This window comes from Anser anser (genome assembly GCF_964211835.1).
Source record: "Anser anser genome assembly, chromosome: 1".
NCBI lineage: Eukaryota > Metazoa > Chordata > Aves > Anseriformes > Anatidae > Anser > Anser anser.
In genome coordinates this window covers 202,509,895-202,532,973 of record NC_139720.1, presented here as the reverse complement: position 1 = coordinate 202,532,973, position 23,079 = coordinate 202,509,895, and the positions used below count along the sequence as shown (strand labels likewise).

General features: G+C 39.7%; 1 long non-coding RNA gene across 2 annotated transcripts; it reads right to left on the bottom strand.

Moving 5' to 3' along the window:
- Positions 1 to 10,214: 10,214 nt before the first annotated feature.
- LOC310896957 lies at positions 10,215 to 22,844 on the bottom strand. 2 transcript variants are annotated; one of them, XR_014581945.1, is made up of 3 exons: positions 22,710 to 22,844; positions 13,074 to 13,239; positions 10,215 to 11,509 (listed from the first exon to the last, which is right to left on the bottom strand). It is a non-coding gene; the product is annotated as an uncharacterized lncRNA (long non-coding RNA). The 2 variants fall into 2 exon arrangements; XR_014581946.1 differs by lacking the exon at positions 22,710 to 22,844 and adding an exon at positions 21,412 to 22,010.
- Positions 22,845 to 23,079: the final 235 nt, after the last annotated feature.

The window sequence follows — 23,079 nt, the reverse complement described above, 5'->3', positions numbered from 1 at the left end:
CTCTACTCAAGTATACTTTACAACTTTCTTTGTAAGAAAAAAAAAAAAGGGTTTAGAGGAGGGAAGAATAAAAATTTCAGCTCACAGCTCTCTTTTAAAGCATATCGATGACAAGCTAAAAGCTATATTTAAAATACCCAGCCCACCAATTCTTCGCTTTTCTGATAAAATAAATGTCTTTGGAAAAGAACACAATAAAACCACTCCTCAAAGCCTGTATGTTTCACTCTCTTGTAATTCACATACCCATTAAGGACCTAATCTGCTACCACTGAAGCCAATGGAAGGATTTAGTGCTGATTTCACTTGGCATTGAGTCAGGTTACAGCTAACAGAGCAGCTTACATGCCTACAGTGAAGAAATGGTAAGGGCTTCACATCTCTGCATGCTGAAAGTGCCTCCGCCACCAAATGCATGCTCAATCACCGATGCTGTGTGTCTCAGTCTTCCCAGATGGGAAATGGGACACGCAACTGCTGTTGAAGTGTTTTGAGATCAGTCAGCGAATACTTTGGAATTTTATACACACAAGGGTCACCCAAAAACTGCTTCTTGGGACATATAGAGGAAGAAATGACTGAGAAGCACCTCTTCATATCTCTGTTTGGCTGCCTATCTGATATATATATATATATATATATATATAAAAAAAAGGTCAGAAGAATCGTTGTGTATGGGCATCTACACTTTTCCAGTGTCCAAAGTCATGTCCCCTTGTGTGTACCATTCAAAGTGCAGGTCAACAGGAGGAAGAAGTGTTCTTTCTGTCAGAAAGTTGTTCATTAATTCCTTCTGTATTACCAGTTGAGTATAATTACATGCTGACACTTCCTCAGGGAAGACTGCAAATCCTGTATTTTCAAGCAGTACCGAGCTAAGATTTCTATAGACTCTTGAGGGATCCCGATCATCACTCATCTCCACTTGGACATTGAGCTGTTGGCTGGAACTCTCTGGATGCATCCATACAGTCAATTCCTTAGCCACTGAATAGTCTGTCTGTCAAATCCATCCCTCTCCAATTTACAGACAAGGATGTAGCATGGGACTGTGTCAAAGGCCTTACAGAAGTCCAGGTAGATGATATTGGTTGCTCTTGCCTTGTCCACTGATGCAGTCACACCGAAGTAGAAGGACATTATATTGGTCAGGCATGGTTTATCCTTGGTGAAGCCATATTGGCTGTCTCAAATCACCTCCATCTCTTGCATGTGCCTAAACATTGCTTCCAGAAGGATCTTCCCAGGCACAGAAATGAGTCTCACAGATCTGTAGTTCCCCAGGCCTTCCTTTCTACCCTTTTTAAAAATGGGAGTGATGTTTCCTATATTTCAGTTGCTGGGGATTTCACCTGACTTCCATAACTTTTCAAACATGGTGGAGAGTGGCTGGCTTGGCAACTCCATCAGCCAGTTCCTCAGGACCCTGGGATATATGTAATTGGACCCCATAGACTTGTACAAGTTCACCTTCATCAGGTGATCTCAGACCTGCTCTTTGCTTACAGTGGGAGGGACTTTGCTTCCTAGCCCTCATCTACAGGTTCAGGGAAACAAGATACGTGGAAGCCTGATTGGCAGTGAAGACTGAGGCAAAGAAGTTGTTGGGTACCTCAGCCTCCTCCATGTCTGCTGTTACCAGAGTAATATCTGAGAATCCATCTGAGGTCAGTGATTCAAACACTACAGGGAGCTTTTTTTTTTTTTCTTCCTCTTTTTTCTTTTTTTCTCCTTTTTTTTACATGTTCAGCAGTAGCAGAGGCTCTTCTAACAAAACTACAGCTGGGTGAGGTAAATCTTGCTATGAGTTACTTTGGAATGAATTCAGATAAATTCCCTTAACTTATGCACGCATGTAAAACAGCCAGCACTGATACAAGCATCTGATGGCTTTATTTTTTACTGGTTAAAAGTTCTTAAAACACACTTGAAGAGTCCTTAAATGCTAGTGAATAGATTAGTCACAGGGTACTTCTCTTCTTCTTTCTTAGTTCCCAAATACGATACCAGATGTCATTTCAAAGAAGCACAAGACAGTAGTTTTTGTTGTTTTTTCTTAAATATAAATGGTGTCTCACGTTTTGAGGGAGAAAACATTTCGGGAAATAGAACATGGACAGCAGCAGGGGTATCACTGCTTGGATTTCTGGCTTCAGATTTCTACTGAACACAGAGAAATGGTTGTCTTCCATTTTCTGTGTTTCAAAGAGTAACCTCTGAGCCACCTAAGAATTTAACCCCTAGGGTTTCTGTGAATATTTTCAGAGGTGTGAATCTCAGCTGGTGAACTGACACTGGCTATACTGAAGTTAATTACTGACACCAGATGTGAAAGATTAAGCAGCAAATCAGCAAACCAGAAGCAGAATCCAAGAATCCAGACTCCCTTGAATCACATTCCCACCTGTATCTTGAGGGCCTTTAGCCTTCCCAAGTGCTCAATTATTTTCATTAAACCTTTAGGTATATTTATTTATTTGTGTCCTATATTTAAGGCAATATTTAAGCTCTACTGTATCTGTAGACAAATTCCAAATTCACAGTAGGAAGGAACTGTATACATGAACCAGCCCTGAGTTCAAACAAGAGCCAGAAGAAAGTGTCATTCAATAAACAAATTAAATTTTCAGTGAGCTTTACAAACAGACAAACCTCCAAGCTTTTGTAGCAGAGGCTTCACTGCTAGTCTCCTTTTGAAACACTGGGACATAAATAGAAGATATAACTCCACAAGTGCTCAACACATAAAATGCCAGAGCACAGCAGAGAAAGATTAAGTATTTGAGCTGCTTTCAAAAGACAACTGAAGAAGGTACTAGCAATTGATAGGTCAAAGGGCCATGGTGCTATTGAACAGGCTATGCTGCTTGGGCAGAATCCAGATCAGCACCTGAGCAGCTGCATATTCTAGACAATCTGTTGCTGATTAATGAAGGAAGAGGGGAGGCCAGCCACAGTCATCTCAGCCCAGTGTTATGAACACATAGCATAAATCAGGTTTTCATCATCTTTTGTAAATAACCTAGTGCAAAACACGGGATAACTTTCAGGTGGCAACAAGGGCACTGTGGAAACTCATGTTCAGTAAGCAGGCACATTGGTCTAATTTTGCTCTATGGAAGCATTAATTGTAAACAAAAAGGTATAATCATAAGAGATTGAACAACAGGCTGAGGAAAGTTTGGGAAAAAATACCTAAATGATGGGACAACTGTTTTAGCTCATTCATCAGCTTGGGAGGTCAGCATTTTCATGGGAAGAAGTCAAACCATTTAGTGTGGGTGTCCATTCCTGATATCCTGATATATGTTTCCCTTATATTCACAGAAGAAAAGAAGGCACTACAAGGGTCAGTTCCTCTTACATATTTTAGATGACTAGACTAGGATGAGCTCAACCATACCTTGAAATGTCCATTTCTCTCTTTTGACCTTAAAGAAAGCTTTCAGTAAAACTACCTCAGATGTAGATGACTGCATGCAAATGCCTCATGCAGTCAGGTGAATATCCCTCCCTCTTGCACCAGTTTGAAATGTTTGCATTGGGCATTAAATTTTTGATGTTAAGCCTTGGAGTTGAAGTTAAAGATCTTTGGGATGGAAAAGGCTGGCTGTGATTCTCTGCTTATCTTGAAGCCTTGGTGGTTCTATTTACACTGAGCTATGGAGTGTGATCCAGAAATCCTCAAGCTATCAGCAACCCATGTGTGTCAATAGGTTCACACAGCAATGCATCGTGCTTAGCAGCTCATCTTCAGAAGTAGTATAATCATGCTGTCAGAGCTAAGAAACAATCTGAATAGGAAAACACTGTTTTCAAAACATGTTTGATTGCTCGAAGGCATGCTTCCCAGTGTGTTGAATTTCAGGGCATGAAGAACTAATTTGAATTTCTTTGCACTCATGGTGCAAAATATACTGTAGGCCTTGTTTTGTTACTGCACAGACTTCAGTATAATCTCCTGTCCCTCATTTTCTTCAGTAGTGTTTTGGTCAATGAAGGTAGAGGGAAAGGTAGGAATTATGTAGTATATTCTTTTTTTTTTTTTTTTCCCAGAACTGAAACATTGTATCTATACTTTTTAGTAGCTTTAAACTGGAATAGGAAAAAAGGAACATCATGGGCTACATTTAATTAACCAGATAGTTTGGCTGAAGTAGACAAAAACAAACATATACTTTTAAAAACTCTCAGGAGACAAGGAAGATTCTGTTTTAATTTAAGGGTTTAATTAAAAAACAAACAAACCAAAACCAAAACCAAAACAAACAAAAAAAACACTGTTCCTAAATTTACATTGCATTTTGCAGAATATTTGCAAAGGATAAAAAGCAAGCTAAGTATTTTCATAAAAAAACATTTCATTTGAAACAACATATTTTCAAATTATTTTCATTTCTGATTCACGAATAACAATTACAATGTTATTATTATTAGCCATACCTAAGAATGACATATGAACGTGGCTATCTTCATATACGCCTCACTGGTGTAGCCAGACTCTGAGAAGAGTGGGACTGTGAAAGAACAAGGAGACAAGATCCAACACACAAGCTGGGACATGGTAAATTCTGTTTAGATATTAGGAAAACAAAACAAAACAAAAAAACATTTTTTCATCAGAAGGGTGGTCAAAAATTGTAACAGGTTGCTCAGAAGATTATAGGAAATATTCATCCTTGGAGCTATTCAAAATACACCCTGGAAAAGACCCTGAGAACCTGATTTAATAGGATCCTGCTTTGAGCAGGAGGTTAGACCAGGTGACCTACATAAGTTCCTTCCAAACTCAACTCTTCTGTTATTTCTCTTGGTCATGTCACAGTGTTGCTGATCATAGGCAGCAAATCAGTTTAAGTGCTGTGTTTCCAGAATCACAACATCCTGTTCTCATCCACCAGCTGTCACCTCTTAAGCTGTGACAGAAGACTCAGCGGATAATAACAGGGTTGTCCCACAGCCTCTTTCTCCAGTCCTGCACATTCCAGAGCCACAATATGGCTCCAGAAACTCAGAGGTGTCTAACACGATGAATACACAATGAAGAGCATGTTCACACAATGAATATACTAAGGCCATATCCAAAACTCAGTTCATCTGCAGACAGAGATCTTCCATATACACCTTCACAGCTTAGGCAACTCCTCTCCATGTGTAGGCAAAAAACTTGTCAGAAGAGTACTCTGGCCATGAACTGTGACTTTTAGGTGCTACAATCAGGGCTAAAAGTAAGTGTAATCTCATTTTTCTAATATTCAGCCTCCCTATTCTTGTCCTCATTGGCACACTACTGCCCATATGTTGAAGGCTGAAAAACATTTGTCACACACAAATTTTGCTTCTTCATTTTCCATATGGCATGATGTTCCCTAGACCCCAATCCTTAAGGAATAATACTGTGCTCATTTTGGTCTCAAATTTTATTTGAAATGAGCAGAAATTTCTACAATTAAGATCATGATGGAATAAATAAATGAAATGATAGTGTTTCTAAACAGAAAGCCTATATAATTTTTAGATCTGTGTGATCTTTCAATCTAGGGAGGCCCAAATAATTGTATTGGAACTAGTCTACCAAAAAGGCTTCAGACTCAGTTTAAGATCAGCTAAATCTTGGGTGCCTTGCTGCCTGGGATAAAACTAGGCATTCACAAACTTTCTAATATGGATGGGTAAGGGATGGGCACCTTAGAAAACTTGTTAAAAAAAAAAAATTAGAGAGAAGCTGCCAAAACTAGCAAAGAGAAAATCCCTCTATTTCTCCTCACTGTGGTTTGTGTTTTGATTTCTACCTCCTTTCTCTCTCTCTCTTCCTTCCTTCCTTTCCTTCCTTCTTTCTCTCCTTCCTTTCATTCTTTCTCTCTCTTTCCTTCTTTCTCTCTCTCTCTCTTTCTCTCTCTCTCTCTTTCTCTTTTCCTATCTTCCTTCCTTCCTTCCTTTCTTCCTTCCTTCCGGAAAAATTAATTACTGCTTATTTCTAAAAATCTGCCAGTTTGGGCCATGCCAGTGTGACAGGCAAGTATATGTCTGAGAATCCCTTTGGGGTTTAACCACTGTTATTTTCAGACTTTGTATAATTGTGCATTTTACCAGTGTCAGAAACATATGACTTGACAGCATTTAGATGCTGCAAGTACAAGGTAGCCAAAGGAAACAATCTGTGAATTTCTATGGATGCATATTGTGGTCATGAGGTTTATTCAGATATTTATTAGTAAGAGATAAAAAAGAGTAACTTTTTTTTCTGTAAAGTCTCATTAGCCCACAGTGCAGAACAATTGGAAAACAGATGTCAGCAAACCATGAATCTGCATTCATAAGATTAAGTTTAAAAGAAAAAAAGGGCACTGCTTGCCTTCAGTCAGTACGGTTCACTTGGTTCACATTTTCTGTACACCTGTGACCAAAGAAATTTTATTTTCTTAAATGAAAGCTGAGAATCCCACTTAACCACATCATTTTGCAAGCTGGATATGGAACACTTAATCCTTTCCTTCTAAGTATTTTCATAGGCTTTTACATGATGGTCCTGTTCCTCAAAGTAATCTCCTGTAGTTTTTGCCTAATGTATTGACTGTAATTGAGCTAGACCACCTTATATCTGTTCCCAAATCTCATCTTCAAAGCAAAATTTTTGTTTAATCTTTCCTCGCAGATTTGCTAACTGACCATTTTTAGTCTTATGTCATGTTCTTTAACTGTTCATATTCTTTCTGTTCAGGATGAATTATTCATCATTTGGACACACTCCAAAATGCACAGAAACATTTTAAAGATTGAAGATAGTTCATACCATTAAAGGTAGCCATCTTTGGAAAGCATGCTTTTCTTTTCTGACTCTGCCTTTCCTGTAGAAAATGCTTTCATCTTTCAGATTCTTTTCCCTGAGTATGGTCTTCATTCCTCATGAAATTACCCAGTCATTGCTCCCCACCACAAGCATGTGGTCCCACGTTGGTCTGGAACATATAGAGGGTTATTGTATTACATGGTTATTTGTGACCTGTAAAATTGATACCAAGTTTATTATAGTGCAGCTGACTTGGTTTCAGATTTCAGACGTTATTAATCATAACAGAAAAGAGTGTAACAGCAGGAGCATGTCTGATGGAGGAGACTTTAGACTGTGATTAGTCCTATATGTAGGTTGAAAAACAGTTAACACTATCCATATTTTAAACTGAGTTCCTTACTTGTGACATCTTTTAAGGCTTCTAAACATACAAGAAGAATTATGCCCTTGGAAGCTTAGCATTACTTTTATCAGTGAAATAATAAAAATAAAAAGGCAAATAAAGCTCAAGATAGACAGAAAAAAAAGGAAAAATCCTAGTTCAGGACTTCCTCAATGTTTGTACTAATTGTTGAAATAGCTTCACAAAAGGGAGTTCTGTGAAATACTAAAGGATAAATTCTGATTAAAGTTACCATAGGATAAACTGTAATTATTCCCCTGACACGAACAAACAGACGTAAATGTAAATAGAATCCAAATTTAGGTGAAATTGGTTGCCTAGAGAGGCAACCACTCTAACAGGTCCGTGTCCTTGTGCTGGGGACCCCAGAGCTGACCACAGGTCTCCAGGTGGGGTCTCAACGAGAGCAGAGCAGAGGGGGACAATCCCCTCCCTCACCCTGCTGGCCACACTGCTTTTGATGCAGCCCAGGATAAGGCTGGCTTTCTGGGCTGCAAGTGCACATTGTTGGCTTATGTTAAGCTTCTCAACAACCAACACACCCAGTTCCTTCTCCTCTTGGCTGCTTCCAGTCCATTCTCCGATATGTGCACAATCAACCAAAAATATAACCTTAGTTTAGCAAGCTATTTATCACTTATCAGGGATCTGTTACAGCAAGGAATCTCTCATGAGGAGCAAGGGATCTCTGCAGCAGGTGTGAGAGGCATCCCAACTCAAGGGGAGATTTGCTCTATAGAATTTCATAGAATGGCTTGGGTTGGAAGAGACCTTAAAGATCATTTAGTTCCAACCCATCCTGCCATGGGCAGGGATGACACCCACTAGATCAGGTTGCCCAGGGCCTCATCCACCCTGGCCTTGAACACCTCCAGGGATGGGGCATCCACAGCTTCTCTGGGCAGTCTGTGCCAGGGCCTCACCACCCTCTGAATGATCCTATTGTGCAGCCAGCTGCCATGCAGAAGACCTCAAAGGGCTCTTGGCCTGCTCACTATTCATGGGGCAAAATGATGGACTAATAGTCATATTGAGCTTTTTGTTTGTTTGTTTGTTTGTTTGGTGCATGCTCTGTTGGCCTGCAGCTGCTGAGCAAGAAGTCTGTCTGACAGTTTCTCCAGTACCAAGTTAGAGCTGATATTGTGGTCACCATGTGCCTGAGCAAGGCCTCGTGTGTAGCCAGGACACTGGTTGCTATCTGACTGATCAAGGCCTTGCAAGCAACAGTCATTATTTGAGCAAGGCGATGGCCAGACTGAAGGTGTAGGTGGTGGTGGGCAGAAGCACACCATCACAGAGACTCACCAGACACTTACAGAGGTAGTTCTAACTTCTAATTATAATATTAAAGATGACAATTTTGAAAAGAGACAACTTTTTATGCCTCAAAAGCACAGGCTAGCAGAAAGACAGAAAAACTTTCCCCCTGGGCAGATACCTTTAAAGCTGCTTGCTTGAAGCTTGCTTTGAAATCTGCAATATCAGCCGTTCCTGCAATCTACGCAGAGACAAAAGATGTTGCACTCGCTATTATGCTGCTATGCCTTTTTTTGAAGGGGTCGCTGTAAAGAGCTTCTGCATACTATGGACCGGGACAGGTGATTTGCCACAGAAAAGGTTTGGTGCTTTTAAGCATGTACTTAATTTCAAGCCTGAGATTAGTCTTACTGAAGGCAGGAGGCACCCTTTTACAGAGTAGTTAAACGTTTTATTGAAGAGGCCTGAGCTTTGCAGCCTTCCTGCAAACACAAACATTAGGCCAAATTTATAGAGTGAATCATTAAAAATTATTTGCTCAGCTCTCTTCAAGAGCTCAAAGACAATGTGTTGACACTACAAACAGAGGAGTGAAGGAAAACAAAACATAACCATTTATACAGTGTTTCTTTACTCTGTCAGATCCTCCAGACTGTAGAAGCTCTTAGAAACTGCCAATTTATTTTAGGGGTGTGCAGGGATATTCAGCACTGATAGCAAATAATTTTGCATAAAGCTTAAAACTCCAGTACATACAGTAAGGCTAAATCCCCAGAGTGCTTCTCAGCTTTGAACAGTGCTGCTTTGGAAAAGAAGTGATTGTATATGCAAGAGGAAATCAGAAATAAAACCCATCTATGCTGAAAAATGGAATACCAAATGTGGAGATAAATAATATGCTGCTTCAAAGTAAGTCTTGCCACACAAATCCTATAATCGCTGTGAGAAAAGGGGATTATGTAAATATATTTAGTGATTAGCAAAATTACATATTCATAATTATTTAATTTCATTATCTACTGAAACTTACACAAATAAATACCTACTATACCTGCATTTTTCCCATCTGTCACTTTTGACAATTACTATCTACAAGCTAGACAATGTATGGCCCAGATGATGAGCTAGATTTTGTTTAGCAAACATTTATCATGTAGTACCATAAATTATTTCAGAGCAGAAAGGACAAACTGATGATTGAAGTCCATGAATAAGTATTGAGAAATCTTGGCACTGTTGTCATTTGGTTGGTTACTCACAGAAAGTCAGTTATTTTTGTGTCTCGTTTTTGGGGCATGCAAAATGGGCTGATTGCCTGGCCAGGGGTCCCCTTGGTCAAAATTTGTTGCATCACAAATGGGAGTATGACACCAGCAAGAGCTGGGAGCAGCTGGAAAAGGGGAAGAAGGCTGTAAGGTATGGCAGAAATGACAGCTGTAACATGCGTAGCCAGGTAGCCAAGGCCAGAAAGTAAAAGAGACAGTTTTGCCCCTTTCTCCCATCCCAAGAAAAGGAAAGGGAATCTGAAGTCCAAGAGGCACTCTCTGGTAAGGCTACATGGAGAGAAATAAAAAATGAGTGATAGACAGGACTAATCATCTTGGATCACACGGATCAGTGTGGGAAAGATTGGTTTCTATTAAGAAGGGGATTCCAAAGCAGAGAAAGAAGTATAGTAGTAATTGTGTATAAAAATCCAGGTCAATTAACTCTGTCTAGGTGTGTATAGGTTGAGTAGTTATCCTAAGAGGAGGGCAACAACATGCAGTACTGGGATGCAAATTACAGAGTCACAGAATGGTTGAAGTCAAAGGGACGTCTGAAGGTTATCTGGTCCAACCTCCTTGCTCAAGCTGGACCACCTACAGTATGTTGCCCAGAACCATGACCAGATGGCTTTTGAATATCTCGAAAGAGGACTCCGCAGCCTCTCTGGGTAACCTGTGCTAGTGCTAAACATACAACCTGAAGGCGAAGAGACTTTATATAAGAATCCTTCCCGAGAGGACAGAAAATAAGGAAACTACTTGGAATCTGTGAGATGGGAGACTGCCTTAATTCTCAATATAACACAAATACATACATGTTATTTGGATACAAAATAAATAACACTGCTCTCTGGTAGCCACAGCAGCTACCAGAGCAAAGCAAGGAATGGTGCAAGACAGAATATGCAGTAAAAAGAAGAGCATAACAGGGAGGGGAATAGTATGCAGCAAGGGGGAGCAGGTAGCTTGCATCTCACCAACTGCTGAACTTTCCTTAGATCTGGCCTTGCTATCCAGAAAGACTTAACAACCTCCAGGTCCAGCTGAAAGTAATGCAAGAAGAGCAACCCAGGGCTTAGTTGTTGCTTCTCCAGAGGAAAAAAAAAAAAAGTTATCATGGCTTCACTTTTACTTAAGCATTAGTTAATCATTACTGTGCCTACCCACCTGTTAGAACTGCATCGTCTCCCTTGATTACAGGCATTGTTCATTAGTCTTTTTTCATTAGCTTTTTTTTTTTTTTTTTTTTTTTAATTCAGTGCCTAGAGTGTATTACAATATGTATTACAATAACCCAGGAGACTAGGCAAGGTCTTGCGCTAGGGATTTGCAAGTGAGGCCTTCAGATTTGAATCTGATCCTTGACACTGCCAAATAAGTCTCACTGAAAGTTAAATGTGGGCATTCAAAACCTGTGAAGTCCCAACAATATCTGAACCCCAAATAGGGTTTATATAGTAAGGGTTGGATAGGGGGGAAGGTGTTTTTAGGTTGCTTTTAGTTCTCACTGATCTAGTTGGTAATAAATTACATTAATCTCCTTTATGCTGAGTCTCTTCTGCCCATGGCAACAACTGGTGAGTGATGTCCCTGTCCTTAGCTCAACCCATAACCTTCATTCATCATATTTTCTCCTGTATTTTAAAGGAGTGGGAGAGTGGCATCAGTGTCAACCCACCACAGGCATTTCACACTACATCTGTTCCAGTGTAGCTTCAGGTTGTTGCCAAAAGCAGCAGTTCTCCTCTACTCACTCCACACCTTCAACTGTGTTTTACGTCTCCATGCCTGTGTAAGATCAAAAAATAAAAAATAAAAAAGATGATTTATATAATATTTGACGGAAATGCTTTTGCTGTTGTTTATGTGTACGGTAGGTTTCTACAGATCAATTGGAGCAGCTGACTTATATTTCAGTTTCAACTCTAGTACATGGGAAACATCGGGAGTGCACAGCTGGGGACACAAAATAGAACAAAACACCACCTCGGGGTGCACTGCCAACTCATGTGAGTTTGAAGTGTTCATAAAGTTACAGACCACATGTCTCCTATTTACAGTTTCCTCTCACGAGGACAGAATAAGGCATTTTTCCTTCTGTGTAAGATGGGCAAACACAACTCCATAATGACTATGGACCACTAATGATTAGTGAAGATAAAAGCAGGTGCAGGTATCAGATAAATAGTTATAGACACATTCTTCCTCAAGGCCCTTTCATTTTAGCAGAGCTTTTGTTTGACTTTTTGACTCATGTCTTGCTACAGACAATTTAACAACAAAACTTTTTTTTTTTTTTTTTCCAGAGTGAAGCTTGGAAAATAAGATTTCTCATCTGAGAGCAGTATTGACTTTTAGGGAAAGAAAATAAAAGAGAGAGCAAGGAATCCTCCTGAATCAAGATTAAAACTGTAAGAAACAAAGCACAAGAGGTCTAAAAGAAACCTAGTAAGAGCACTTTGGAATTACTGTATCTCACCTGAACAAAGTGTTGACAAACTGAATGTCTGTCAGCCAGCCACCCTGAACTCTCTTTGATCACCAGAGAGAAAGAGGCTGTCTAGAGGTTCTGTCAAGGTCAAACTCTTATCTTGAGAGGAAAAGCTCACTCTTCCTTGCATTGACTACTTCAGGCCTAAAAGTCTAAGTATCCGAGTTTAAATACTCAAGTTCAAGCATTTGTTTTTCTAATCTGTAACATATCTATAATACGCTGGTCTAGCACAACATTAATATCAATGACTAGGTTTAATATTAAAGCTAGATTGAAGCTAGAATGTTTAAGATAAATATGTTTAGTATAAAAGCTAGAAAGGACTGAGAAAATAAAACAACTTTCTCCTACCTCCAACACCACTGGGGCTATCACTACAGTCAGTGAAGTATGTTTCTCTGACTCTTGCCACAGTTTATTTTCCCCATTTGAGCTAACACAGAAGCTTTTCTCACAGAATACAGGCCACCTTGCCAGCAAGTATCCACCCAGAATACAATGATTATTCCCTAATTTATCATTTCCATAGAGCACCAGCACTTGGCTCCCTTAGATGAGGCATCCTGATGTTATTTGCCCATCTCCGTTTCCAGTGCCCTAAGCAATCATCCGTATCCTGCTTTTTAGCATTCATTCAGAATAGAAAGCCTGGGAAAAGAGCTGTGGCCACGGCATCTAAAGGACCACATTGTCCTTTGTCCTCTGAAGTGCCTGTTGCTTGGGAGAAGCTCATTTTAAACATCTATAAATCCATTTCCTTCTTCCACTGTAAATCTATGAAAGAACTTACTCTGCTGCAGTGACCACATTTTTTTTTTTTCAGCCATTATGCCACAATATGTTTTCAGTACAACTTACTGGGTCATGATCATAATGGTAGCTATCAGTTCAGTTCCTCTTGGTGATGTTCTCCACTTATGGGTACCTGCCCTTATCTTCTCCATAGTCTTTATGCACTGAAGATAGGGACTTTTTCTGCAGTAGCACTGTGGATCATGTTCTTTGTCCTTAGCTGCATCTCAACCTGAACAATGTAGTGGAAACACATGCAATATGCAAAAAATTCTGAGTCATATTTCCTTCAAACAAAAATTTATAGGTCCTGATTCTGCACTGTCGAGTCTCTCATGCTAATAAAATATTTTACCATTATGCTCTATGTAAAGTTGGCCTTTTGAATGGGCCATCATCTAGTCTTTAACTTTTATATACGGTCTGTATTGATGCCTGAAGTTAATATCACACTTACATTTCCATTCCTAAAGCTCATTACAAGAAGCTTATAAATTTAACCTTTACAAACGAAGTAATCTGTTCTCAGACAGCTGTCAAATAGCTTTCAAAAATCTGAATATAAGCAGTTGTGTTACTTTTGAGGATGCAAAAAACACATTTTATCATTGCAGGGTTTTTGCAAACCTTCTGAAACACTTCTAATGGCTTAGCAGACGAAGATTGAGCCTTGAAACTTGAACAGTGAAGCATGACTTGCAGCCATGGCTTATTGTAATCCCGAGGAAACCTGTTTTAAGTTGGCTGCTTTCTAGAGGTTTAAGATGTCTTTTCCATATGCACTGTTCTTCGTATTTCACCTGTAAAGGACCTGCCAATGCTCCACTGGTACAGAACATGTGTGGGAGTTGAGCAGAAATAGCAGAAATTTCCATTAATTTGTCAATCTATGTTCAGCACTAGAGTTTGAGATGGGGAAAAAAAGTAATCTTTTTAATATATATGCTTGCATGGAACAGAAAACCGTACCTACATACTTCTGTGTGTTTACAGAGCTATTTACATACAAAACTACAAAGCCTCAGGAGGAAGATTTTCCATATTGCATCTAAAAGAGACATCAGCAATTTATAAAACTGCCAAAAATATTGATGCAATCAGAATTAATTTAAGTAAAAGCCAATACTCTCAAAATGTAAAAGTTTTTCCTTTAAAGTTTTGCATTCTCTTAAAGAAAAACTTTTAAAGTTCATTTACCATTACACAAAATTTATAGCTTTCCTAATTACTTTGTATCATAGCATATTTCATAGATTTTAATTCTTTAATATCTAATTATGCAATCAGTATAATTCATAGATTACAATGTTTTAGGGCCAGGAAGAATCAATAGCACAATTTAATTTGAGCCCTGAATAATCCATGTCATGAAGTGTTGTCCAGTTGTTTCTGTAAGAACGGCTTTCATTAAACTTTTTTTGAACAAGAAACATGGCTTTAAACTAGAAGAAGGTAGGTTTAGATTAGACATAAGGAAGAAATTCTTCACTCAGAGGCCGGTGAGGCCCTGGCCCAGGCTGCCCAGAGAAGCTGTGGATGCCCCATCCCTGGAGGTGTTCAAGGCCAGGCTGGATGGGGCATTGAGCAACCTGGTCTGGTGGGAGGTGTCCCTGCCCATGGCAGGGGGTTGGAATTAGATAATCTGTAAGGTCTCTTCCAACCCAAATCATTCTGTGATCCTAAGAACACACAAAAGTCACTGGTATTCATCATAAGCTGAATTGTTCCCTAATATAATTTGCTCTTTAAAATGCATATTTTTTTCCATTTAAATTTCTTTGGCTCTATTTTTTAACTGTTAGATTTTATTATGCTTCTTTCTGCATAAAATGGGTCACTAAAATAGAATCAGGACATTTATTCTTGAATAGATTAGGGTCAGGTCATCTCTAAGACTGTAATTTCATTGTCATTCTTTTCTTTTCTACAGCTGCCCTAACCCTTCCAACCAGCTGTTTTTGTACCCACACCAAATAAATGGTTCTGATGGGTGAATATAAGTTAAAAATTAAACAGAGAACAGCACAATAACGTGAAGGAACAGCCAGAAATGAGAATGGGCTTTTTAAGCTGACAGTTTATTCTTTGTTAGGTGAGTTTATTTGACAAGAACACGTACTACAATTCCTAATACACACGAATGCAGAGAATACTTAGCATGTAAGTGGGGAATAGGCTTTTAAAGGGGAGAAGACTTCTAGATGTCTTAAGAGAAATCTAATCCTTTTTATCTGTTTTTAAAAAGTGGCATAAAGAGTGTATAATGTAGAAAAATTCTTCCGTCAGATGCCAGCCATAAATGTCATTACAACACTAAAGAAATATAAATGCCACCAACCCTTTAAACCATGAAATATCGGGAGTAGGAGGAATAATACAGTGTTTTTTTTTCTTTTTCTTTTTTAAAATGTAGTTTTATGTTTTAATGCCCTCCTGCTCTTTATCCCTTCCATCTATGTTTTGTTTGATTCTCAGAATCACAGAATGGTTGAGGTGGGAAGGCACCTCTGGGTCCATCTGGTCCAACCCCTGTTCAATCAGGGACACCCAGAGCAGGCTGCCCAGGACAATGTCCAAGCGGCTTTTGAAAATCTCTAAGGAGAAAACTCCACAGCCTCTCTGGGCAACCTGTGCCAGTGCTCCCTCACCCACACAGTACAGAATTGATGCCTGATGGTCAGAGGGAGCCTCCTGTGTCCCAGTTTGTGCCCACTGCCTCTTGTCCTGTCTCTGGGCACCACAGAAAAGAGCCTGGTCTCTGCACTCTCTGCACTCTCCCTTCAGGTATTTATACACATTGGTAAGATCTCCAAACCTCATCAATATTTTTTCATAAATGAAGCTTTGAAATTAAAAAACAAAACTGAGAATTCACTTTTTATATTTTTTGTCCTCCTTTTCGCCTTGCAGTGTCCTCAACATTTATGAGAGGTCCAGTTAACCAAACACAGTACTTTAAATACAAAAAGATTTTCCATTACAGCCCTGTTAACTACAATGTATCATCATTCAACACAGGTGACCAGAAGATGTGTATGAGTGCTTATTGAATTTAAAAGGAATATAAACTCTTTTTTAAGCACTAGGAATGACATTAGGGTTGATGGGTAAAGAAGTTTAAATTAAGCCCTAAAAATATTGCCTACTGTGGTATGTCTGTCTTTGGTGAGGCAAATGAAAAGTTGACTTCCTTCTGTGCAAGGGTCCAAGAGTATACAACAAATATTATCAGAATTAAAGAAAACAGACCCCTCCTTGCCCATCACCCTTCCGTTGCCAGAAGGCTACATCCACAGATGTCCCTGTTGTAGCCCCCAGAAATGTTTTAAAAGTGCATCAGATACAGTCATCCCCAAAGCAGATTCTAATACATGAGAAGTCCTGATGTGCTGACACCAAACTCCAAAGAATGGGAAGACACAAACTAACAGAAGCCTAGCAATATGCTTCAGTTGGCAAGGCTGAAAGATTGGAAAATGTTGAGAGAGCAGATTTAGAGAGAGGAGATTATCAGCCCTTACAAGCTTCCACAAGGTTTTAAAGGCAGTTCATGGAATTAAGGCAAGTAAGTGGTCATTACATGGTGCATGCTCAAGGTGAAGGAAGGCCTCTCTTTGTGTAAATACTTTGATATAAGCTGGTGCAAGAACTGGAATCCAATATATCCCCTTAATGCCTGTGCACCTCTAGCCAACAAGCTACGAAACTATTCCCAGTCTCGCTTTCAGTTTTATCTGCATGTGGACGAGTGCCATGCACAAAGATATTCCATAACAGATAGATAGCATATGCACACCTGAAATAGCAACAGTGGCATCTCAAATGTAGAGCTGAAACACCAATATTTCCACCAAATTCAATAAATTAAAGTAGACCTCGCGTAGTGAATTTAGCTGGATTTCGATTAGGAAAAACACCCCTTTTTCTTCTGAGAATAGAACTTTAATACTCATAAGAGGGAAAAATTTATTTATATGTTTTAAATATTGTATTACATAGGTTTGCCCTCACTGCATTAACACTCTGAAGTATTAAGACCTAAAGTCTAGATGTGCTATAGTAATAAAACTAACCCACTGAGATTTAATAACTCTTGGACTAGATTTCAGAGGCAAAACAGTAACTCCATGCCATAGGCACTTTTCGTACTCTTCATCCTTTAACAAGGGCTAGGTTTATTTGACGGCTACATGACAGTCATGGTTTGATTCTTTTGCAAGAAAAATACTGTAAATAAAGCTTGATATTCAGTAAAATGTGAGTAAAAACTGCCTTATAAGCATCATTTTAATCCTAAGGAAATTTCCTGTTTCTGTATATTACAGACAAAAATATAACTGTAATGAGAATGCCCTTGAGAATACATTAAAAAAAATAAATAAAAAATGGCAACTTTTGAAATGAAGTGTGAAGAAATACCTTAAGAAAACAGATGTGTCTTTTCCTGATGCACTGAAGGATACTGGAATATCACCGAGCTGTGGACTGATAATTAGCTTAGTCCAGAAGTACAGTATTTTCACAGATACATAAACAGGTGAGCTGGATAGCAAAATGCACATGCTGAGTCTGCCTCTCCTCTGCTAGTTTATCTTCACTTCTTCAGAAAGACACAAGCATGATCTCTACAAATCAGTGATCCAAAAACATCTCTCTTTGGTGTGCCTGCTTGTTCCCTTTGAAGGAGCAGCACATGGAGTGACTCATGCATTAAGGAGAAATACTGCTACTCCAAACCAGCTTCCAAATCATTCCTCTTCCAACAATGTCTTTGGTCTTACCGTTTTCTCACCCACTCATGTTTCCATTCTGACAGTTTATAAACTCCTCTTGATTCCATTTCCTATTATATTAGATGTTCTCCAACTATTTTCCAGTATATACAATCCAATCCAAAGGCTGCTGAGTGGAAAACTACCTTTGCTATCACAGGCAGTACCTTCTCACCGCGTCTTCCCTTTTGATTCATACTGTAGTGACTACAGATATTGCAACCACACCGAAATATTGTTCAGTTAGCCTTTAATCCCCTTCTTATCTGTCTAGATTTGATTTAAGGGCAGCAAACTAGGAGAAGCATTAGATTATGGCTGGTTTCAAGAGACTGAGTTAACATTGTGTTAGTAAATTACTGACCATCAGTTGAGATGGTGTAATTGACTTTGAGTATTCTCTAAATGCTTGGCTTCATTTAAAGCACTTCAGTGCTTCTCTGGGTCTGATATATAAATGGTGATTCCAATCAAGCCCTTTAACTTTCAGTTCCATCACACTAGGAGAGCAGGCACAAACAAATACTAGTCTCTGCTTTTCTCTCCACATTCTCCACCTTTAGCCATGCTTACAGCTAAAGCCTGTTAATTCACCCTTCTCTGAGCATCCCTTCTAACCTAAAGGTAGTAGTGATTTCTCAGGTCTAAATATGCTCTCAAATCACTCTTCTCCCTGCCCTCTTACTCCAAGGATAGATCAGATCAGAACTGGTCTACTTTAAAATTTGAACATTAAAAATCTTTTTTTTTTTTTTTTTTGTGGATAAGGAGTAAAGTCATAGTAAAAAAAAAAATCTAGTTGTAGGAAGGTCAAAATTCCCACACTTGTGTTATTTGTATGCCCAGCCTAACAGGAGCATAAAGTGTTGGTAAATGCCTCTTTATACCAGGTCAAGTCATTTCCTAAAGAGGGGCCAGAAGCAACTAAGTTGATGGCGTGCAGGTGTCTTCCTTACGGAGCTGATAGGTTTATAACTGAGGCACAGTTTAGCCCTGGATAGCTGACTGAGTCTGCTTCCTGAAGCCTCTTCAGACCCAAAGGCCTCGTGTGCAGCAGAGATCAAGTTGTTTGAACACTGGATCTGTGTCTGAACCCAGTGCTGCAGACAGGCTGTGTGCAGAGGCCATTCAGTGCTGAACACCAACATAATTTACACCTGTCTGTGTAAGGTGGAAAGTGAGGCATTTTATACCCCCACTTACAGCCCTAAAAAGAACAGTAGGGCAAGGCCCTCCAAAGCTCCTGAGTTCAAGCTTCCTGCTGACACAAGCTCCTTTAATGATGTTTCGTGACTTGTCCATTCCCCTGGGTGCAAAAGAAAAGGCAGCATTTGATCTGGTCAGCACTATGGTACATCATAACCACACCATTTTCCTTCATCCTTCCAGCCTCTGGCATCATTTCTCCTGTATGCTGAAGCCTCTTTTACAGTAGGCATGCTATCTCTTTCTTCAGCCTGAGAGGGTTAACCAAAGTTTATTGAAAGTGTCTAATGCTCTGAAGAGGCTCCTCAAATCTGAATTCATGTTTATTCACAGCCTCTTCAAAAGTGAATTGCTTATGTAAAGCCCTGCAGCCCTAAGACTCAATTCGGATTACTTACAATTACCTGAAATTATTTGAACAGAGTAAAGCTCCCTCTTTTGAAGCTTTTTAAGATCAAAGAGTCAGTCTTCACCCTTTACAGCTTGTCACTTTAAAGCCCTGAAGTAACAATCAAAGGGCACCTTTTCCCAAGCATTTCCATTATATCCAGACTACAAAACTGTGCTGCAATAAAAATAGGTGTGGAAAGATATTGCTTTTTTTATTATATTTCATTAGATGACTTTAGCTTCTAAGAATGAGTCAAGTTACCCAACAAGCCCCTCTCTCTCTCTCTCTCTCTCTCTCTTTCTCCAAGACAGCTCCATTTGCATGGAATACCCAAACATTTCCTTCAAAGCTCCAAAAGCAGCCTTAAAATGATCTGCATTCCCAGGGCCATCCCAGTTGCAGAGGTCAAAAATGGAGGCAACCCAAAATCAGAAGTCAGTTGCATGCACCTTAACAAGCAGTTTTGTTTTCCGCTGTGACCGTACAAAGCAGAACTCTCTCTTTTGCTTCCATTGTAGCTCACCATTCTCTTTCTGCTGGACAGTAATGCCTTGTAATCCTGATCCTCAGGACTGTTTCTATCCCTTCCACCTTCTATCTCTTTCTCCACAATCCTTTGATTACAGTTCTCGTTTTCTTCCTGCAAAAAAACTCTTAACTGAAAACAACCAATTCTTTGCAGCAAGTTGGGCTGGTAGCAATTACTGCTGGGTTTGAATTTACTGTTCTCTGATAAAAATAGAGAAAAATGCCTATTGCCTGTTCTGACAAGGTAGCGACAGTAAGACAGTCTAAGCCCTCAAGTCAGACTTTATAAAATCCAATCACAATCGGAGCTTGGAATTTTGACAATAGCTGCTGGGGCCCTCTGAAAACCCTTTTGTGCCATCAGATAGATTTGGTGCTGTAGAAAGGGTCAGGTGACATTGGTCACTGAGACAGCGGAGTTAGAGATGGCAGTTCCAGGCAAAGGCCACACTTCTAATACAAGAATCAGTGATAGAAAAAAAGTAAAAAAAAAAAAAAAAAAAAAAGAAAAGTAAGTGTATCAGATTTTGGCACCGTGATCCTCTTGATAGGATAAACCATTAGCTTTGAATTGGATGACGTGTAAGGACAAAATGAATTACAATAAAAATCACTGAGGACCAAGGAGGCATTTGGTGAGATCAGAAGACGAAATTACCTGTGTCCTATCAGCTTCTGATTTGGTGTAAGTCCTTTTTAAAAATAAGATAAGAAATGCAAACCACCAGTCAGGATGTAAAAACCTTAGTCTAAATTTACAGCATTCACATCATGGGGGAGCTGGTGAGAGAACTGAAATGCAGATTTCCTTCCATCCCAGTCTGTTTTGTAGCTCATCTACTGCACTGGATGTATTTATACCACTTTAGATTCATCAGATAGATTTCTTCTCCAGGAGGAGAAATATACTGTTAGATAATGGTAGCAATCATCGTGTACGCAATGCTGCAGTATGGTTGCATATGTAAGCACCTGGCTTTTAAGGAGCACTAATTAAGGCTGAATATTTTCTCTTCTATTATTTTCCCCACTTGTGTACGTACATTACAACACAGACTCTAATTATGTGACATAGGGTGTATTAACTGCAAAATACAATAAAATCAATGTAGAATATTTTCCCCCACATTTACAGACAAGGGACAATTTCATAAGGCTCCTTCAGCCAAATCTCAGAACACTTCTGGAACTTATTCACCCGAGTCACTGAAGAAAAAGCTACTGACAGAGAGCCTGGGGTATTTTTCATCCGTGGTCCCACATGGCCCCATCCTATCTGTTCTGCATGGCTTTATATCCTCCTCTCCTCCCTGCTGCCAGGCACTCCCTCTGCCTTAGGCCTGTTATGGGATTTTGAGTATGGACCTCAACTGCTCTTTTACTTACACTGATGGGTAAAAAAAAAAATCATTAACTTTAGAAACTTGCCCACTGGCTAAAACCAGTCAGAGATGGCACAGCACTGGCACAGAGTCAACAGACCAGAATACACACGGAGAGTTACTACCTGAGAGCTCAAGAGCCAGAAATGATCCAACAGAGGGATTTCTGCTAAGCGTGTCACTCCAGGGTTAGTGGCAGTGGCCCGTGCTTTAATGGCAGGCAGGTTTGCATTCACTCCCTGCTCTTCCCAAATAGCTTCCAAGTGGATGTGATTTGTGGTGAAGAAACAACTGTGACATTTTTAAGCAGCAATATTTTGCCAGAGGATTGTTATACTTTTTACAGGTACACTGGAACTGAGGCTCATAACAGCCAGGAAACTAAATCTTTACTTAGGCAACTCAAGCAGTGGCCTGATTTTCTACAGTTTTGACTCCCCTGAAGAGAACAGGAGCTCTGGGCACTCAGCAGGACTGAAAAAAACTACCCATTAAGTTCTAAATCTATAGCAATTTCACAGCTGTATCTCTACTTCATGCCATGCTGCTCAGTTCTCCTCAGCAGCAGAGACAAGCCTCTCACACAAAAGAAGGCAGAGGGCTGCTGAGTGCACTGATCTCTGGCCTCCTGCTTTGGGAAATGTAGCCCACATGGCTTGGTCAAGGTCACTCATCTTGCCTGCTGCGTCCTTCCCATCTCCCACTCCTGCACCCCACCCATCCATCTGCTAATCTTTCCCTAATACTCTTGCTGTATGTAAGACAAAAAAAAAAAAAAAGTAATAAAAAAATTTCCCTTCATTTACATATAAAGTATAGAGTAAAACATAATTAAACCACATACTACAGATGCACTATAATAAAAAGGAGAAATAGTAAAAACAATTACAGGCTGGCATACTTACTGCTTCACATTTAAATAATAATGTGAACTATTAAGTAAACTAGAGCATAATCAGCTGAGGTTCATTAACTTATCTTACTGTAGAAATAGTACTACAGTTCAGTACAATTAGGTACATACTAGTAGGAAACAGTGCTTTTTCTGCATCATGCTGAGCCCAGGCTTAGAGATGCTGAGGTCTTTCATTTCCCATTGACTTCTCAGAGCATGCATCGTCCCTTTTAGGAGGCACACAGTACCACTCTGGATCCATCCCCTTGCAAAGAAATGCTTATCAAGTATATGATTTCACTCCTGTGATATCGATAGCAGTGTAATCACCAAACCTCTACAAATAGGCCACATTCACTGACCCCGTCCAGCTCTAGACCTGCTTCAGGTAGAGAAAATCCAGACCACTGCAGGCTCACAGAAGCCCCAGGAGAATCCAGTTCTTAATTATTTAAAACCATCCAGGAAGATCAGAATAAGCCAAACAATTTACTTCAGGATATCTAAAGTACTTCTTGGCACACGCACCATCCCACAGTAACTTCCCTCTCGATGACCTTTTCAGTCCCAACAAACCCTCCTGTCTGCAGAACGAAGAGTTAAGGCACTGAAATCCTGAAAGGGTGTCTATAAAACCTCATTACTTTGCAAATTAGAATCTTCACTACACATGTGGTGTTCCTGGCCGTGTCTATCTATAGTAGAAAACCAGAGAGCATTAGGGCCTGTCCTCTGACCCTAAGGGCAAGTGGCATGCACAGCTGATGTCCACCCACATAAATTTCTTTCGCTACAAAGCAGGATGGTCTTGGCCTGCACAAGCACAATCTGGGATAGTTGTAGGGGGATATTGGCAAAATAGTTCTGGGGAACGTTCAAGTAGTTAAACAATATGGAA